The sequence below is a fragment of the Eucalyptus grandis genome, chromosome 5 (genome assembly GCF_016545825.1).
Source record: "Eucalyptus grandis isolate ANBG69807.140 chromosome 5, ASM1654582v1, whole genome shotgun sequence".
In the NCBI taxonomy this organism is placed as follows: Eukaryota; Viridiplantae; Streptophyta; class Magnoliopsida; order Myrtales; family Myrtaceae; genus Eucalyptus; species Eucalyptus grandis.
The window spans coordinates 46,377,689-46,392,671 of NC_052616.1; the positions used below are offsets into that span (position 1 = coordinate 46,377,689).

A 14,983-nucleotide genomic window follows, 5' to 3' on the forward strand; every position below is an offset into this window, starting at 1 on the left:
TTAAGAAATTATCATCTGAAATTATGAATTAAGTAACCCCGTGATAAGAAATAAACTCAAATCATACAAAGCATACTAAACTTGTATTAGCAAATCACAAACGAGAAACATATGAAGATTAAAATGCGGGCTACAAAAACGATGAGGATCGATTTACGTAACAGAACACAAAATCATGGGGCCGATCCAATTTTTCTTGACTTTAGGCACTCGACTGGAAAATTGCTAATGCATGACCTTGGGATGCCTTTTTCTCTGATTACATGTCGTGATATTGTTACACAGATATAATATTCCAGGAATTTTTTATTCTTTTATTTCAATAGACATAAGCACAAGACAAGAATAATCAATGTTTTCCTCTCCATTATCAGATTCGTATTTTTTTAACACCCACATATGCCGTTTATATGAGAAATCAATTCATTGTCATTTAAGTTGATTCTATTAAAGCAAAGCAAAGTCAAACTACGGCATACTTAACCCAGAGGGAGATGGTTCGACTAAATTATCCATAATCGATCATGAGAAATTCCACATTTACATGTTTAATTTGTTTAGACGAAAAATAAGATTAAATGATAAAAAACCAGTTCCATGATTGATTTTATCTAATTGCTTTTTTATTAGAATTTATTCATAATTTATCACTCGCATAAAAAAAAAATGCTAATGCGGAGGGCATTTCGAAAAGAAGGCAAAAAGATGACTGGCATGGCCATAGCGCATTTGGACATCACACTTCGCATATCACCGAATTCAAAAGCGTGCTCTCAAAAAAAAAAAAATCCACAATTATTTATCGACAATTAACCTATTGATCGCACGAAGAGACATGTTAATGAATCGGATGCGCAACACAAGTTCGATTCCCCATATCATTAGATGTAAACAATCTCATATTATGACAGTTCATTTCAAATCGTTATCGATACTTCGTATTCAACCGTGGATATGTGCTCTCTTCTGAGATTCACATGCCCTAGCAAGCATATCCCTACTCTTTTGTTCTTTCCTGTTCCGCACGTATTCTGTTATAAGATGAATCCTTCTGGCCATCCATGATTTCTTCCTATTTCGGGCATGCTCGCACACTCCTTGATTGAGCATTAGCTCAATTAAAATGTATGTGGGTCTAATGCTTATAAAAATAGTGTCAACATCTATATGCAATTTGATTAATATTTTTGTTCAAGAATCGGGCTCGGCCCTTAATTTTTTATGCAGCAAATGATTAGACATATCACCAAAATTTAGGTGTCAATAAAATCATATCTTATGCGGGCGTAATTGGTTATTGATACGAATCTATTGAAAGAGACTTTTCTCACAAAAGTAAGAAAAAGGAGAGGTTCTTATGTCATCGTGATTATCATTTCGAGGTATGTTCATCATCGTCAGTACCAAGAGAGTCAAAAGTCGTGCAGTGTAGTACTTATCTGATTGAGATAGTGCAAGCACACTCAATGTGGGGCTGTAGACATGTGAGTCATGTCTCTCCAAATTTTTGGCAATGTGCTTTTCTCTGGGTTGATGTCAGTTGTCCCCTAGGAGCCCATAGTGATTGAACTTGGCTTTTCTAAAGATTGGTAGATTTAACCACATGAGAAAAGATTATTTAGGTACGTGGATGGATTGGATTATGCATTGCGTGTGTAATCACCGAAGGACAAAATTTTCTATTGACTGAGAGCGTAGCAAGTTTTCATAGGCCTACCAATCACTTATATGAAGTTCTAATTTACAAATCACTATTATGACATCACAACAGTGGAAACAAGTTGGGACAAGTTGGGTAGATTTCCCGTCTCCCCAATTTTACATGGGCCTCCTTTGAAAAATAGCAATATGGTCATCATGCATTAAAAATGCCACGTAAGCATGCAATGTAAATACCGTCGACCTCGTCAGTTGTAAAATAGGGCATCTAACTAACCTAAATAGAGTCCTAACGGATGGTAAACTTGGGATAGTGATACGACTTTAGGGTTTTTAATAAATAGGGATAAATATATTCAAATTGTACTGATTTAAGATTTTTGTGATATTGATTTTAATAATACGCACATATTCTTTCTCTTCTTTTTCTCCTTTTGGAGAGTTCAGTCCTATTTCATTAAAAAAGTGAAATGCCAAGTAGCATTTGGATAATTTCCCCTGAGAATATTGTTAAGTCAAGTTCATACTAAGAGTTGATTGCATTTATATTCTACATTGACTTGTGCTAAATTTCATTCTCTTTCTCACTTTCCATCCCACTAGTCACCCTTCATTTAAGTCTTGGTGGCTCCAAGTCGTTGTCTACTTAAAAAGCAAACTTCAACGCAAAATTTAATACTTACACGGTCTTAGATAGTTTGGACATCACACTCCACACGGTTTTATTTTGTTTCATATATTTTTAGCCTTTTCTAATCAAGCCCCTATGTTTTTAATTTGTCTAATTCAGTTTTTTTTTTTTACTTAGATAAATTTTTTAATCAAGTCTTTTCAGCACTAAATCCAATTGATGTGGCTGTCGGATGTCATCATCATACAAGGTGAATATAGTTTTTCCAATATGGATGACCACTTGAGATTACGCATTAATTAAATTTTATGCACATCATCTTCCACACATATCCACATGAGGAGAGACTTGATTAGAAAATTTATGAGAGAAGAGGATTTCATTTTTTTTTTTTTTTTTTTTTTTTTTGGTCGAAAAGATAATAGATAGAAAATAAATAACCATTACACTTTAGCGTTTAACGAAAGAGAAACTAGGGCATCCGCCGCGAGCAAAGCTTGCATAACAGGGGGAGGAAAAAGGGTCCAATTTGGGGACAGATCCGATCGGCCATGAGCTTTGGCCGCCCAGTCTGCGACGAAATTGGCTCTCTGTCCTGATCTTTGAGACGGAGATTCAAGAAAAGGGGCAAGATTGACTGGATTTCGTCGAAGAGCGGGCGATCCTCCCATGGTGGCGGCCGTCGGTCGTGAAGGATTTCAACCAATTGCAAACAGTCCGATTCGAGAACGATTGATGCGGTGAGAAGTCCCTGTTGTTTGAGTCGATGTAGAGTTAGTGTTAGCGCCTGTGTTTCCGCTTGGAAAGCCGAATTTTTGGGAATCCGCGCGTAGGCATCGGTGAGTAAACATCTGTGATCTCGGCTAATACAGGCCATGGTGCCGTATCTATTCCCAGGGGAGAAGGAGCCGTCAATATTGCATTTGATGAAGCCCGGTTCTGGCGATCGCCACCAGTAGTCTTTGGAAGCAAGAGGGGCATATGTACGCAGACCAACTCCTTGGGAAGCTGTTTGGGCAGAGAGGGTGACAAGCCGATGTTGAGCCGAGGCATCAATAACAGACCCATTGGGGTCGGGAAGTAAGCCACGGAAAACACCGTTGTTGCGCAGCCGCCACATCCGCCATAAAACATGGGTTATCATGGGTAGTCGAGGTAAGAGTTTCTGATCTTTAATTGATTCTGCAAGCCATTGATCCATGCGAGTGATCATAGTTGGGTGGAAGGGGAACTGCTGTTGAAAATGTGACCATACTCCCGCCGTCCACGGACAATGGAAAAAAATATGTTCAACTGTTTCAGGCACATTCTGATTGCATATAGTGCACATAGGGCTTGAGATGATATGTCTGGTATATAAATTGGACTTAGTAGCTAGGGCGTTGTGACATGCCGACCATAGAAATATGCGAAGTTTCGGTGTACTGTGCATTTTCCATATGTAACGCCATAGCTCAGGAGGTGGGTGGTAGGAAGTAGATGCCATATTACCTTGCGATAAATTTCTTTGGTCTTTGTCAAGATTTTGTAGTTACTCTTTCCGTATATCGCCCTGTGGTTGTTGCTGTCCAAATAATCTGATCAGTTGAGTGGAGAGGTCTTAATGGAATGTTGAGGATTTCGTCGGCAATAGAGTCGTCGAACATCTGTGTAATAAGGTGGGTCTTCCAAGTCTGGTGGAGAGGATCAATAAGATCCGCCACCAACCGGGGCTCATCTCTATTGGCAGGTCCGCCAAGCTTACCTCTCGGTAACCAGCAGTGTTCCCTAATGTTAATTGATTTTCCGTCCCCAACAGACCATCTTGCATTTGGTAATATGGCATTCCGCCCAACTAGAATACTTCGCCAGCCCCAGGAAGGGCGAGAACCAGGCTCTGCGAATTCGAAATCCTTTGAGGGAAAATATAATCCTTTAAGGATTCGGCCCCAAAGCGATTGAGGTTCTTTGTAGTAACCTCCAGGCCTGCTTGCCAAGCATGGCATTGTTAAAAACTACCAAATCCCGAAAGCCTAACCCACCAGAATTTTTGCCTGTCGTTAGCAAGTCCCATTTCTTCCAATGCACACCATTCCTGTTCTTGTCATTCCGCCACCAAAAATTGGCAATCCTCCGCTCAATTGTTCGACATAGAGACAGGGGAAGCTTAAAGATTGACATGGCGTATTGCGGCATAGCTTGGATGATAGACTTGAGAAGGATTTCCTTTCCGCCTTTTGATAGCAACATTTCTTTCCAACCCTCCAACTTTGCATGTACTCTTCCTAATAGCCAGCCAAATAAATCTTTTTTGGAACGACCCCATTCTGATGGAACTCCTAGGTACTTGCCATAACCACTCAACACCGGTACACGCAATTCAGCAGCCAAGTTAGTTTGAAGACTAGGTGGACAGCCTTTGCTAAAGTAGAGGCCAGACTTATTGCGGTTTATGACTTGTCCAGAGGCGTGACAATATTGGTTTAAGATATTGGCCATATTCTGACATTCAAGGATAGTACCATTGAGGAAGAAAACAGAATCATCAGCAAAGAATAAATGTGAGAGTGTGGGGCATGACCTGGTAAGTGTAATTCCGCGAAGATGTCCCATCGTAAGAGCGTTCTGAATGAGGGTGGATAGAACATTGGCCATTAAAATAAAGAGATATGGAGAAAGAGGGTCTCCTTGTCTGAGTCCTTTTGATGGCTTGAAATAGGGTAGAGATTCCCCATTAAATTTAACACTCATTGTCGTCGTGGTAATACAGTACATCACCATCTGAACCCACCAAGGATGAAATCCCAGTTTAAGAAGGTAGGCTTGAAGGAAATCCCATTCAACTTTATCGTAAGCCTTCTGCATATCAGTCTTAAGAATAGCTTGGAAGCGTCTTTTCCGATGCCTCGTTTTGAAATGATGGAGGACCTCGTGTACAACAAAGACATTATCTTGTATTTGACGGCCAGATACAAAAGCAGCTTGCTCAGGTGATACCAGCTGTTCTAACATAGGTTTGAGTCGGTTGGCCATGACTTTAGATATAACCTTATATGCAAAGTTACACAAACTTATCGGTCTAAACTGGTCAAGACTTTCAGGATGGTGTACTTTGGGAATCAAAACAATAAGAGTCTTATTGAGGTCTGGAGGGAACTTACCATAGTGAAAAAAGTCGTTGACCAGACAGAATAAATCATGATGGATGGTAGGCCAATGGGTTTGGTAGAAGGACCATTAAAACCGTCGGGGCCGGAGCTTTTGTAGCACCCCGGTTGGAAAGTAGCTTGTCGTACCTCTTCAATCGTCACTTGGGCCAATAATTGTGCATTCATTGTGTCCGTTACAAGTGATGAACATTGATCTAGGACGGGGCCAAAGTCGCGGTGGCCTGCTGATGTATAAAGCTGAGTAAAATAAGCAGAAGTCAGCTCTTTTAAATCTACTATATCCCTCACCCATTCATTGTCAGCCTTCCGAAGCATTCCAATCCGGTTTTTCTGCCTACGTTGAATTGTAGTGGCGTAAAAGAACTTACTATTTTTGTCACCCCAACGCAACCAATTTATTCTGGACCTCATAGCCCAAAATTGCTCTTCTTGCTTCCAAATTGTCCTCAACTCATCTTGGATATGAGATACCTCATCGTTGTCACTGTTAGAACAATAAGGATGATTAATTAGGGACTGGAGGCGTTGTTGTAATGCTGTAATCCGCGAGTGTCCATTACCAAACTTGGAACGACTCCAATGGCTTAAGGCTATCCTTACTTTAGATAGTTTGTGCAGGAGATCAAAGCTTCTGGACTGATTAGAAGGCCAAGTTTGGGATACAAGGCAGTAAACTTCAGGATCATCGTTCCAAAAAGCTTCGTAAGCAAAGGTGCGTTGACGATTTTTATTAACCTGCACCGTAGAGAGAAGTAACGGGCTGTGATCAGAGCCTATTGGTGGTAAGGCATACACTTCCGCAGCAGGATAAATGAGACGCCAATCCATAGAGCAGAGGACTCTGTCCAATCGTTCCTTAACGAGGTTATTTCCTTCACGACCATTTGACCAAGTGTACATGCAACCCTTACTCTCGACCTCCATAAGAGCACAGTCGTCGACTACATCCCGAAAAGAGGAAAGACGAGAACGAATAGGGGATCGACTGCCCACCTTCTCCCAAGGATGAAGAATTTCATTAAAGTCCCCTACACAAATCCAGGGTAGAGTATTGAAAGCACTAATTCTTCGAAGGGTCTCCCAAAACAGTTGACGATTGTGATAGGAGGGAGGGGCATGTAGGCAAGTAATCCTCATAAGGCGATCATCACTTGAATCCTTACAGACCATATCAAAAAAATCTTCCGAAAAGCTTTCAATTTCTAGAGACAAAGTATCATTCCAAAAAACTGCTAAACCACCAGCTAAACCAACAGGATTCTGAACAAAAGAACCTTTATAACGAAGCTTATGCTGCAATCTGTTGAGAACCAGCTCCCGGTTCTTAGTTTCCATCAAAAACAAAAGATCGGGCTTTTCTTTGGCTGACATAGCCGTAAGGGCTTGGACTGTCAAGGGATTGCCCAACCCCTGACAGTTCCAACATAAAAGCTTCATTTGTAACTTGGTGGCTGTTGAGGGCCAGCCACCAAAGCCCGATGGAGTGCTTCATCTGCTGCCATTACCGGTGTTTCCTGGAGACGTGTCTCATCTAGCTGATCAAATACAACACTGCCCTTATCATAGGGAGCGTAGCGTTTTTGTTTCTTTGCATGTCCTGCTCTTGTAGTAGTACGGGTTTTTTTTGCTCTTCGAGATTGCTGAATATCCGTTGGAAAGTCGCTAAGACTCTGTTCTATGTCTATTGTAGGAATATGACAGGAGGGGATAGTGCTGACCTGCTGCTGCACGTTCAATAGATGAGGTTTAAACAGCCGGATTGCTTCAGAAGAATTAATGTTATCGTCAGATTTGCCTTTTGCTTTGACATGTGCAGGAATCAAAGCCGTGGTGGTGGGCTGCTGCTGATGAGTAACAGCGTTAGAATGGCTGGGAAGATGCTCTGTCACTGCAGGGGTTTGTCTTGGAAGAGCTGCATCGGTAAGTTCTTTGTCATTAGCTACCGGTGGGGGTAATAGGGGCGGATGTTGTAGTAAACCTGGAGGAGTCTCGGGTATGATTTCCTGAGTTTGATCCATTTCTGGAGGGGTGTAGAAAGCGGTCCAATAAGGACTAGATTGATGAACCTCTGCTTTCAACCACGGGCCAAAAGCCAATTTATCTTTGCCGTCCTCCTTGGCCAAATCAAAAGGAATGTCTATACAATTAGTTGCAGAGTGGCCAAGTCTGCCGCACGAGTAGCAAAAGTGGGGAAGTCGTTCGTATCTGAAATCCAACCATAACAGTTTCCCAGCTAAGCGAATCAATTTGCCAGTTTTCAGAGGTGTACCTAGATTGAGAACCACCCTGACTCGCCCTATTTTAACTGTGGAACCCTCCTTGCTATCCACTCTTACCTCCAGAATATCCCCGAGCTGATTAGCCGCCTTCCTCAGAAGCTGGTCCGTCATCCACTCTAAAGGCAAGCCGAGAATTTGGACCCAGAAAGCACACCGAGTAAAATCATAGCAATGGAGCGGAGTATTAGGGATCCAAGGCTTGAAATTGACTAAGTGGCTAGAAAAAAGCCAAGGACCACCCTGTGAAATGCGTTGGAAATCCTTGTCCTGTTGGAACTTTGCTAAATATAAGCCACCTTCATGTTGAGAGAATTCGACCAAAGTAACTCGCCATACTCGTTTCATTACTTCTTGGAATGCCTGGAAATTAACATTAGATGTAGTAATAACCTTCCCTAAAAGGGTTAGTTTGCATTCCGCAATTTTTTCTATCGCAGGTTCATCCTCCCATGTCTCAACCTCCTGATCAGAACAGAGGCGTCCCAAGCGTTGACACAGAGCATTCAAACGAACTGATTCATCAGGATCGTCCGAAGCCATGACGAAACCAAGTTGAATTGAACAGAAGGCAGTAGCATGTAATGCAAGTACCAAGTCACGAACAGCAACCCCAGTTACGAAGAGCCACAATTGCCAGGGAAGTGAAGTAACAGTATAGATTCAGCAAGATAAGGCATCGTTGGAAGTAATTCACCTCTATACGGTCCGTTGATGATCTTCGATGATGAATTCCCGTACATGCAACCAAGAATTGGCATTCCAGAGATGGCAAGATGCAGGGATACTGGAAGCTTAACGGAAGTGGAGGCTATCTAGCGCAGAACCCATGGAGATTTGCACCAGAAGAAGAGGTTGACGAAGCACGGCGTCGACTATGTGGAGATGCTACCATGGATGGTAGACGAAGCTCTGCATGTGAGAAGAGGGAGTCCTACCATGAAGCGGTAGAGGATAAACGTCATCAAGTTGACACCCCATTTTTAGACAAACTTGATGAGGATTTCATTAGATGAATCAAAAGTACATAGACTTGAATAGGAAAAACGTGAAAGTCCAAGAAGAAAAGGATAATTTTTTTCCAAATAGTAATGAATTATTTGAGATATTGGTGAGTCTATTAATCAGGTAATTGCATCGTAAGCAGTCTCTAGATGACGAATAATTGGTGACGTATTATGGATGACGTCCCATAAGATCTTCTTTTACCAATATCTATGAAAGACTGCATTAGTGGACCCTACAAATATATGAAAATTGATTACTAGTCCTTTGTTTGCTTCTTCCTCAACAAAAATAAGAAGCTCAAGTGCCTTTCCCCATCAAGAGCATTCACACATAACATCGGCTCGTACAATGTCCGTGATTCACTAGTTTCATGTCTCTAGAATGTTCACTATCTCCTTTGTAAAATTTCTAAGAAATAAGTAGGTTTACGAAATCCGATGTCAATTTCTATTAATTTCATAATCAGATTTAAGTTCAATTAAGAAAAAAGTAATGATATGCACGATGATAGTAGATGCTTTAGGACCGACAAACTTGGATAACCTAAAAATTGCCCGATGGGTGTTCTCTTCTTCGCGCCTTACTTTGTCCAGGAGCATTCTCAAGTAATTGATGTGCGTGATTGACAAGTCTCTAGAACGTCGACTATATCTTCAGTAAAATTCAAGCATTTGAGTGAACTAAGAAATAAAATTGATATGTTTAATGATGATGATGCTTTAAGACACAGTAAAAATAACCCGAAGGATTTCTCCATAGGTGTTATTTTCTTCGCTTAAGGTCTGAATTCAAATTGGAATATTTGTGCATTCAATGGCAGACCCTAGTCTAGCTAGGGGACAAGCTTAGCTTTAAGAAATTATCCTTAGAAATTCCGAATTAAGTAACCCCGTGATAAGAAATAAAATCAAATCACACAAAGCACGCTAACTTGTATTAGCATGTAAATCACAAACAAGAAAAAAATTGAAGATTAAAATGTGGGCTACAAAAACGATAGGGACCTATTTAAGTAAGAGAGCACAAAGGGCCTAGCCACTTTCCCTAGACTTTAGGCACTCAATTGGGAAATTGCTAATGCATAACCTTTGAAAATGCCTTTTCTCTCTTATTACATGTCGTGATATTTGTTTTTTTTTTTTTTTTTTTTTTCATTGAAGAAAAGATGACATTCACGTATCAAAGTAATACTTGAGAGGTACATAGAAGATTTTCAAGTCTAGCAAATTCCAAATAATTGCCACAAAAAAAAAAATCGAAAGCCACAAAGTAAATAACAAGGCACAGCTTGTAGCTAAAAGCACGCTTTCATCCCTCAAGAACAGATTTAACACTGTCGATGATTGGTGGCCAATTACCAAATTTAGTGATAAGCACACGTTGAGATTTTCCACTCCATTTGCAACGGCTTGTGATGTGCATTTAGGTTCAACGTCCTCATCACCATTGCCGTGTAGAGATACCAACATTAAAATGTTAAAAGAACATATCATATATATGTAAGAAACTCCTAGACCTATATTTAGATATAGTTCGAGAGGGTAAAAGTCCCCAAAACTTTACCTAAATTTAAATCGGGAGAAAAGAGCAGCTTAATTTAAAAGAGGTTCTGGAGCCACATTACGAACATCCTCCTTAGTGGCTATCGATTGGACGAATGGCATTCCCATGTTCATCCAAGATTAGCTGCAAAAATTTGTTTGGGAGAGACAAGAAAGACCCAAAAAAGGGAAGAGGGAGACAGAGAGGAAGAGGGAAGGGAGGGAGAAGGACGGCACTGCAGAGAGGCGGCAGCTTCAAGGGATGAAAGAGGAAACCCTAGGCTTAGTATGTTGTGATATTGTTTCACATGGATATATTATTCCAGGAATGTTTTTTCTTTTATTTCAATAGACATAAGCACAAGACAAGAATAATTAATGTTTTCTTCTCCATTGTATGATTCGTATTTTGCTAACACCCAAATATGCAATTTATATGAGAAATCAATTCATTGTCATTCAAGCTGATTCCATTAAAGCAAAGCAAACTTAAACTAGGGCATACTTAACCCAGAGGGGCATGATTCGACTAGATTATCCATAATCCATCATGAGAAATTCCACATTTACATGTTTAATTTGTTTAGACGACAAATAAGATTAAATAATCATAAACCTATTTCTTGATTGATTTCATCTAATCGCTCTTTAATTGGAATTTATTCATAATTTATCACCCATATAAAATAATGCTAACACGGAGTGAATTTATAAAGGGAGGTAAAAAGACGACTAGCATAGTCATGGCCCGTTTGAACATAGCGCTTTGCATATCTCTGAAGTCCAAAGTATACTCTTTAAATTTATTCTTCCGTAATTACTAAACTCTTATCAACGATTAGCCTGTTGATCAAACAAAGAGACCTGTTAAAGAATCAAATGAGCAACACTAGTTTGATCTTGTATTATGTCTTATTTGTATCTAACGAGCTACCGACGCTGATGAATCGAAATTGAAAGAGACTTTTTTCGAAAAAAAAAGAAAAAAAAAAGAGGGTGGTTCTCATGTCATTGTGATTGTCTTTTGAAAGGGAAGTTCATCATCGCCGGTGCCAAGAGAGTCAAAAGTTGTGCGGTGTAGTTCTTATCTGATTGATACGGGCAAGGACACTCGACTTGGGGCTGTGGACCGAGACGTGTGAGTCATATCTCTCCACATTTTAGGCAATATGCTTTTCTCAGGGTTGAAGTCACTTGTCCCTTGGCTGGGCTCCTCCAAAGTGATTGGACTTCGCTTTTTTAAAGGTTGGTACCATAGTGATTGGACTTGGCTTTTTTAAAGATTGGTACGATTAACCACATGAGAAAATATTATTCACCAACGTTAGTAGATTGGATTATGTAATGTGTTTGGAATCACCAAAGGACAAAATTTTCTACAGAATGAGAGCCTAGTAAGTTCTCATAGGCCTAACAATCACCTAAATGAATGCTAATTTACAAATCACAATTTTGACGTCACAACAGTGGAAACAAGTTACTCCCTGTCTCTTCAATTGAAAAATAGCGATATGGTCATCATGCCAAAAAAATAAAAATAAAAAAATGCCACGTAAGTGCGCAATGAAAATACTGTAGGTCTCGTTTGTTGTAAAATAGGGCATGTAACAGCAAAGCTAGACGGAATCCTAAAAACTTGGAACATTGATACGACTTTAGGGTTTTTGTCGGTTGAAAATAATTTGACATGAATATATTCAAATAGTACTGATTTGAGATTTTTTGTAATATTAATTTTGATTATATAGATTTCTCCTTTTGAAGAGATGACTCCCATTTCATTTGGCAAGTGAAATGCCCCGTAGTATTTGGGTAATTACCGCTAAGAATAGTGGTAAGTCAAGTTCACACTAGGACTTGGTTGCATTTATGTTCTTCATTGGTTTATGCTAAAGTTCATTCTCTTTCTCACTTTCCATCCCACTAGTCATCCCCCGTCTAAGTCTTGTCGGCCCCAAGTCGTTGTCGACCTTTTTTTCTTTTTGGTCGGTAAGTCCTTATCTACTTAAAAAACAAAGCGCAAAAAGTTTAATTCTTACATGGTCTTAGCTAGTTTGGACATCACACTTCACACATCATCAAACGCAAAATTGTGGTTTCAAATTTTTGCCATAATTAATAAATTCTCAATGACGATTATTTTATTGCTAAACGAACTGACATATTTACAAATTAAACGGACAACATGAGTTCAATTCTTTATATCATCAAGTGTAAACAAACAATTGTGTATTAGGACAATTCACCCAAAATCATGTCTAATGGAGCCAATGGGTCATTGATACCGATCAATTTGAAACCGACTTTCCTTATAAAAGTCCGATAAAAAGAGGAAAAATTATTATTTCATGTTATTGTCCTTTCGAGTTACTTCCATCATCGCCAGGACCAAGGGGGTCAAAAGCAGTGCGGTATAGTGCTAGCCTCACTGATATGTGCTATCACTCTCGAGTTAAGCTTGCGGAGAGAGACATATGAGTCATGTCTCTTCACATCTTGGGTGACATGCTCTTGTCAGGTTTGATGTCTATTTTCTCCAGGCTGGGCTCATCATGTGACTGTGCAACTAGTAATTTGACGTCACAACAGTTGAAAACAAGTTGGGTAGATTCGGATTTCCCCAATTTTCCATGATCCTCCATTGAAAATTGGCGATACTACGGCATCGTCGCTCCCAATTTATCTGGAAAGAGAGGGACGAAGGGATAAGAGTGAGCTGCATAGATGCGAGAAGGACAAGGGAGGATAGAAGAGAGGAGTGTTGTAGTTGGGCGGTGGCGATTGTCGGGTGGTTGCGACCTGCCTATGACAGTCTTAACTTTTTGCATGCAATAGAGATCCGCAATTCTCCAAGGCTTAGGGTCGCGAGTAGGAATTATAGAGGAAAATGTTTTTATTTTTTATTTTTTTATGGCGCACCACTATAATTTGAGTCATCAACCTTCACTTCTGTTTATGCTCATTAATTATATTTTTTCATACCCCACAATCACTTCTTCTCATGTCCAATAATCTCCTCTCTTGATTATTTATAGGATTAATACCACTAAAAAACCCCAAACTCAAATCAGTATGCAGTGAATGATAAATTTATTCCAAACTATCTCAAACTACTCCAAATCGGTAAATTTATGACAAATTTACAAACTATTAATTTTTGGAAAGTTTTATCATCAAATTCTTGAATTAGATGACATATAACAATTGATAGGTATATCGATTGAGGTTTTACACTTCGTTTGTCACAAGCGTACCAATTTGTAATTTTTCCTTATATCATCCAATTTAACAAAAACTAATTGAAGGTAAATTTATTTTTAAAAAATGTACAAATATGGAGTTTTTTGTGGTTAAAAAATTAGTTGGGATAATATGTACCAAGAGCTTTTATATAACATTAACCCTTATTTATATATAACAAAATATCACAACAGCGCACGCGGATAACACTTCAATGGCTGTGAGATATGGACGTCTCTTCAATGGGGCGATGATTTGAGGATGATAATTTCCTTTTTCAGTCCTTTTTTAATTATATTTACTTTGTTAGTTTTCTTATTTGTTTAAACCCATGTTTACTTTTTATTATTATTTTTTGCCAACGTCATTTTAGATTTAAATCTGTTGATTAATTTTAAGAAATATTTGATAATAACAAATGTCACATAAGCATGATGAAAATACCGTTGACCTTGTTAGCTATCATGGAGGACGTTTGACGAAATTGGATATAATTGTAAAAGAGGAGAAAAATAGGATAATGGCACCATTTTAGGAGTTTTCGTGAGTTGAAAATTAATTTGGAGTTAATATGTTCAAGTAGTACCAGATTTTCTATGATTGATTCTAATAATATGGATATATTATCTTTTTTTTTTCTTTTTCCTTTTTCTCCTTTTTGAAGAGTTGAGTCCCCTTTCATTTAACAATTTTAAGTGCCAAGTTCATGCTAGGATTGCCTCTATATTCTGCGTTGGCTTATTTTATAGTTCATTTTGTTTCTCACTTTCCGACGGTCAAGCATTGTTTAAGTCATGGCGGCCCGAAGGTCGTCTATCTAAAACGCACAATTCGATTAAGCTGTCTTTTGGTATGGTTCTTGTGTGTCTCCCAGCGAGATTGATTTAGATTGTTTCACGAAGAATTCTAAGAGTCTACTGTTGATGGACTGACACAAAGAAGATTAGTCATTTAAACACTATAAATGTTTCCCAACTTCCTAATTACATTAATAATCACATAGTATTTAACTCTTTGATGCTCTTCCCTTCCCGTGGAATAGGTCACACGGACCGAGCAATATAAATTGTGTCTGATTTATTTCCTCTCTTCTAATTTATTTGTATTCGATCGTTTGTTTGCCCAACAAAAGCAAGACCCGTTCTACATCATAAGCTTTCTCATTTCATATTTTTAAATATGACTGGAGCACCAAGATGCAAGGGAAACTCCACCTAGTAGAAGGCGGAAAATTTCTAAGATACATGAGTGTAATATATCATCTCATTTTTACTATTATGCACTTGATTACGCCAAATTGTCTTAACAGTGTAAATGAATATTGCGATGCTTTCATACTTAATTACACTGACACATCGTAATGTTATGCAAGACACCCGAGTTATTCCAAGAAGTGGATTAAAGTCCGAGACCCATCCTTCTCCAAAGGGAAAGAGAGAGAGAGAGAGAGAGAGAGAGAGAGAGAGAGAGAGAGAGAGC

General features: G+C 39.1%; 1 long non-coding RNA gene across 2 annotated transcripts; it reads left to right on the forward strand.

Annotated features, from left to right (window-relative positions):
* The first annotated feature begins 3,346 nt into the window (after nucleotides 1–3,346).
* LOC120293336 lies at nucleotides 3,347–8,438 on the forward strand. 2 transcript variants are annotated; one of them, XR_005551091.1, is made up of 2 exons: nucleotides 3,347–3,445; nucleotides 7,130–8,438. It is a non-coding gene; the product is annotated as an uncharacterized LOC120293336 (long non-coding RNA). The 2 variants fall into 2 exon arrangements; XR_005551092.1 differs by lacking the exon at nucleotides 3,347–3,445 and adding an exon at nucleotides 6,056–6,151.
* Nucleotides 8,439–14,983: the final 6,545 nt, after the last annotated feature.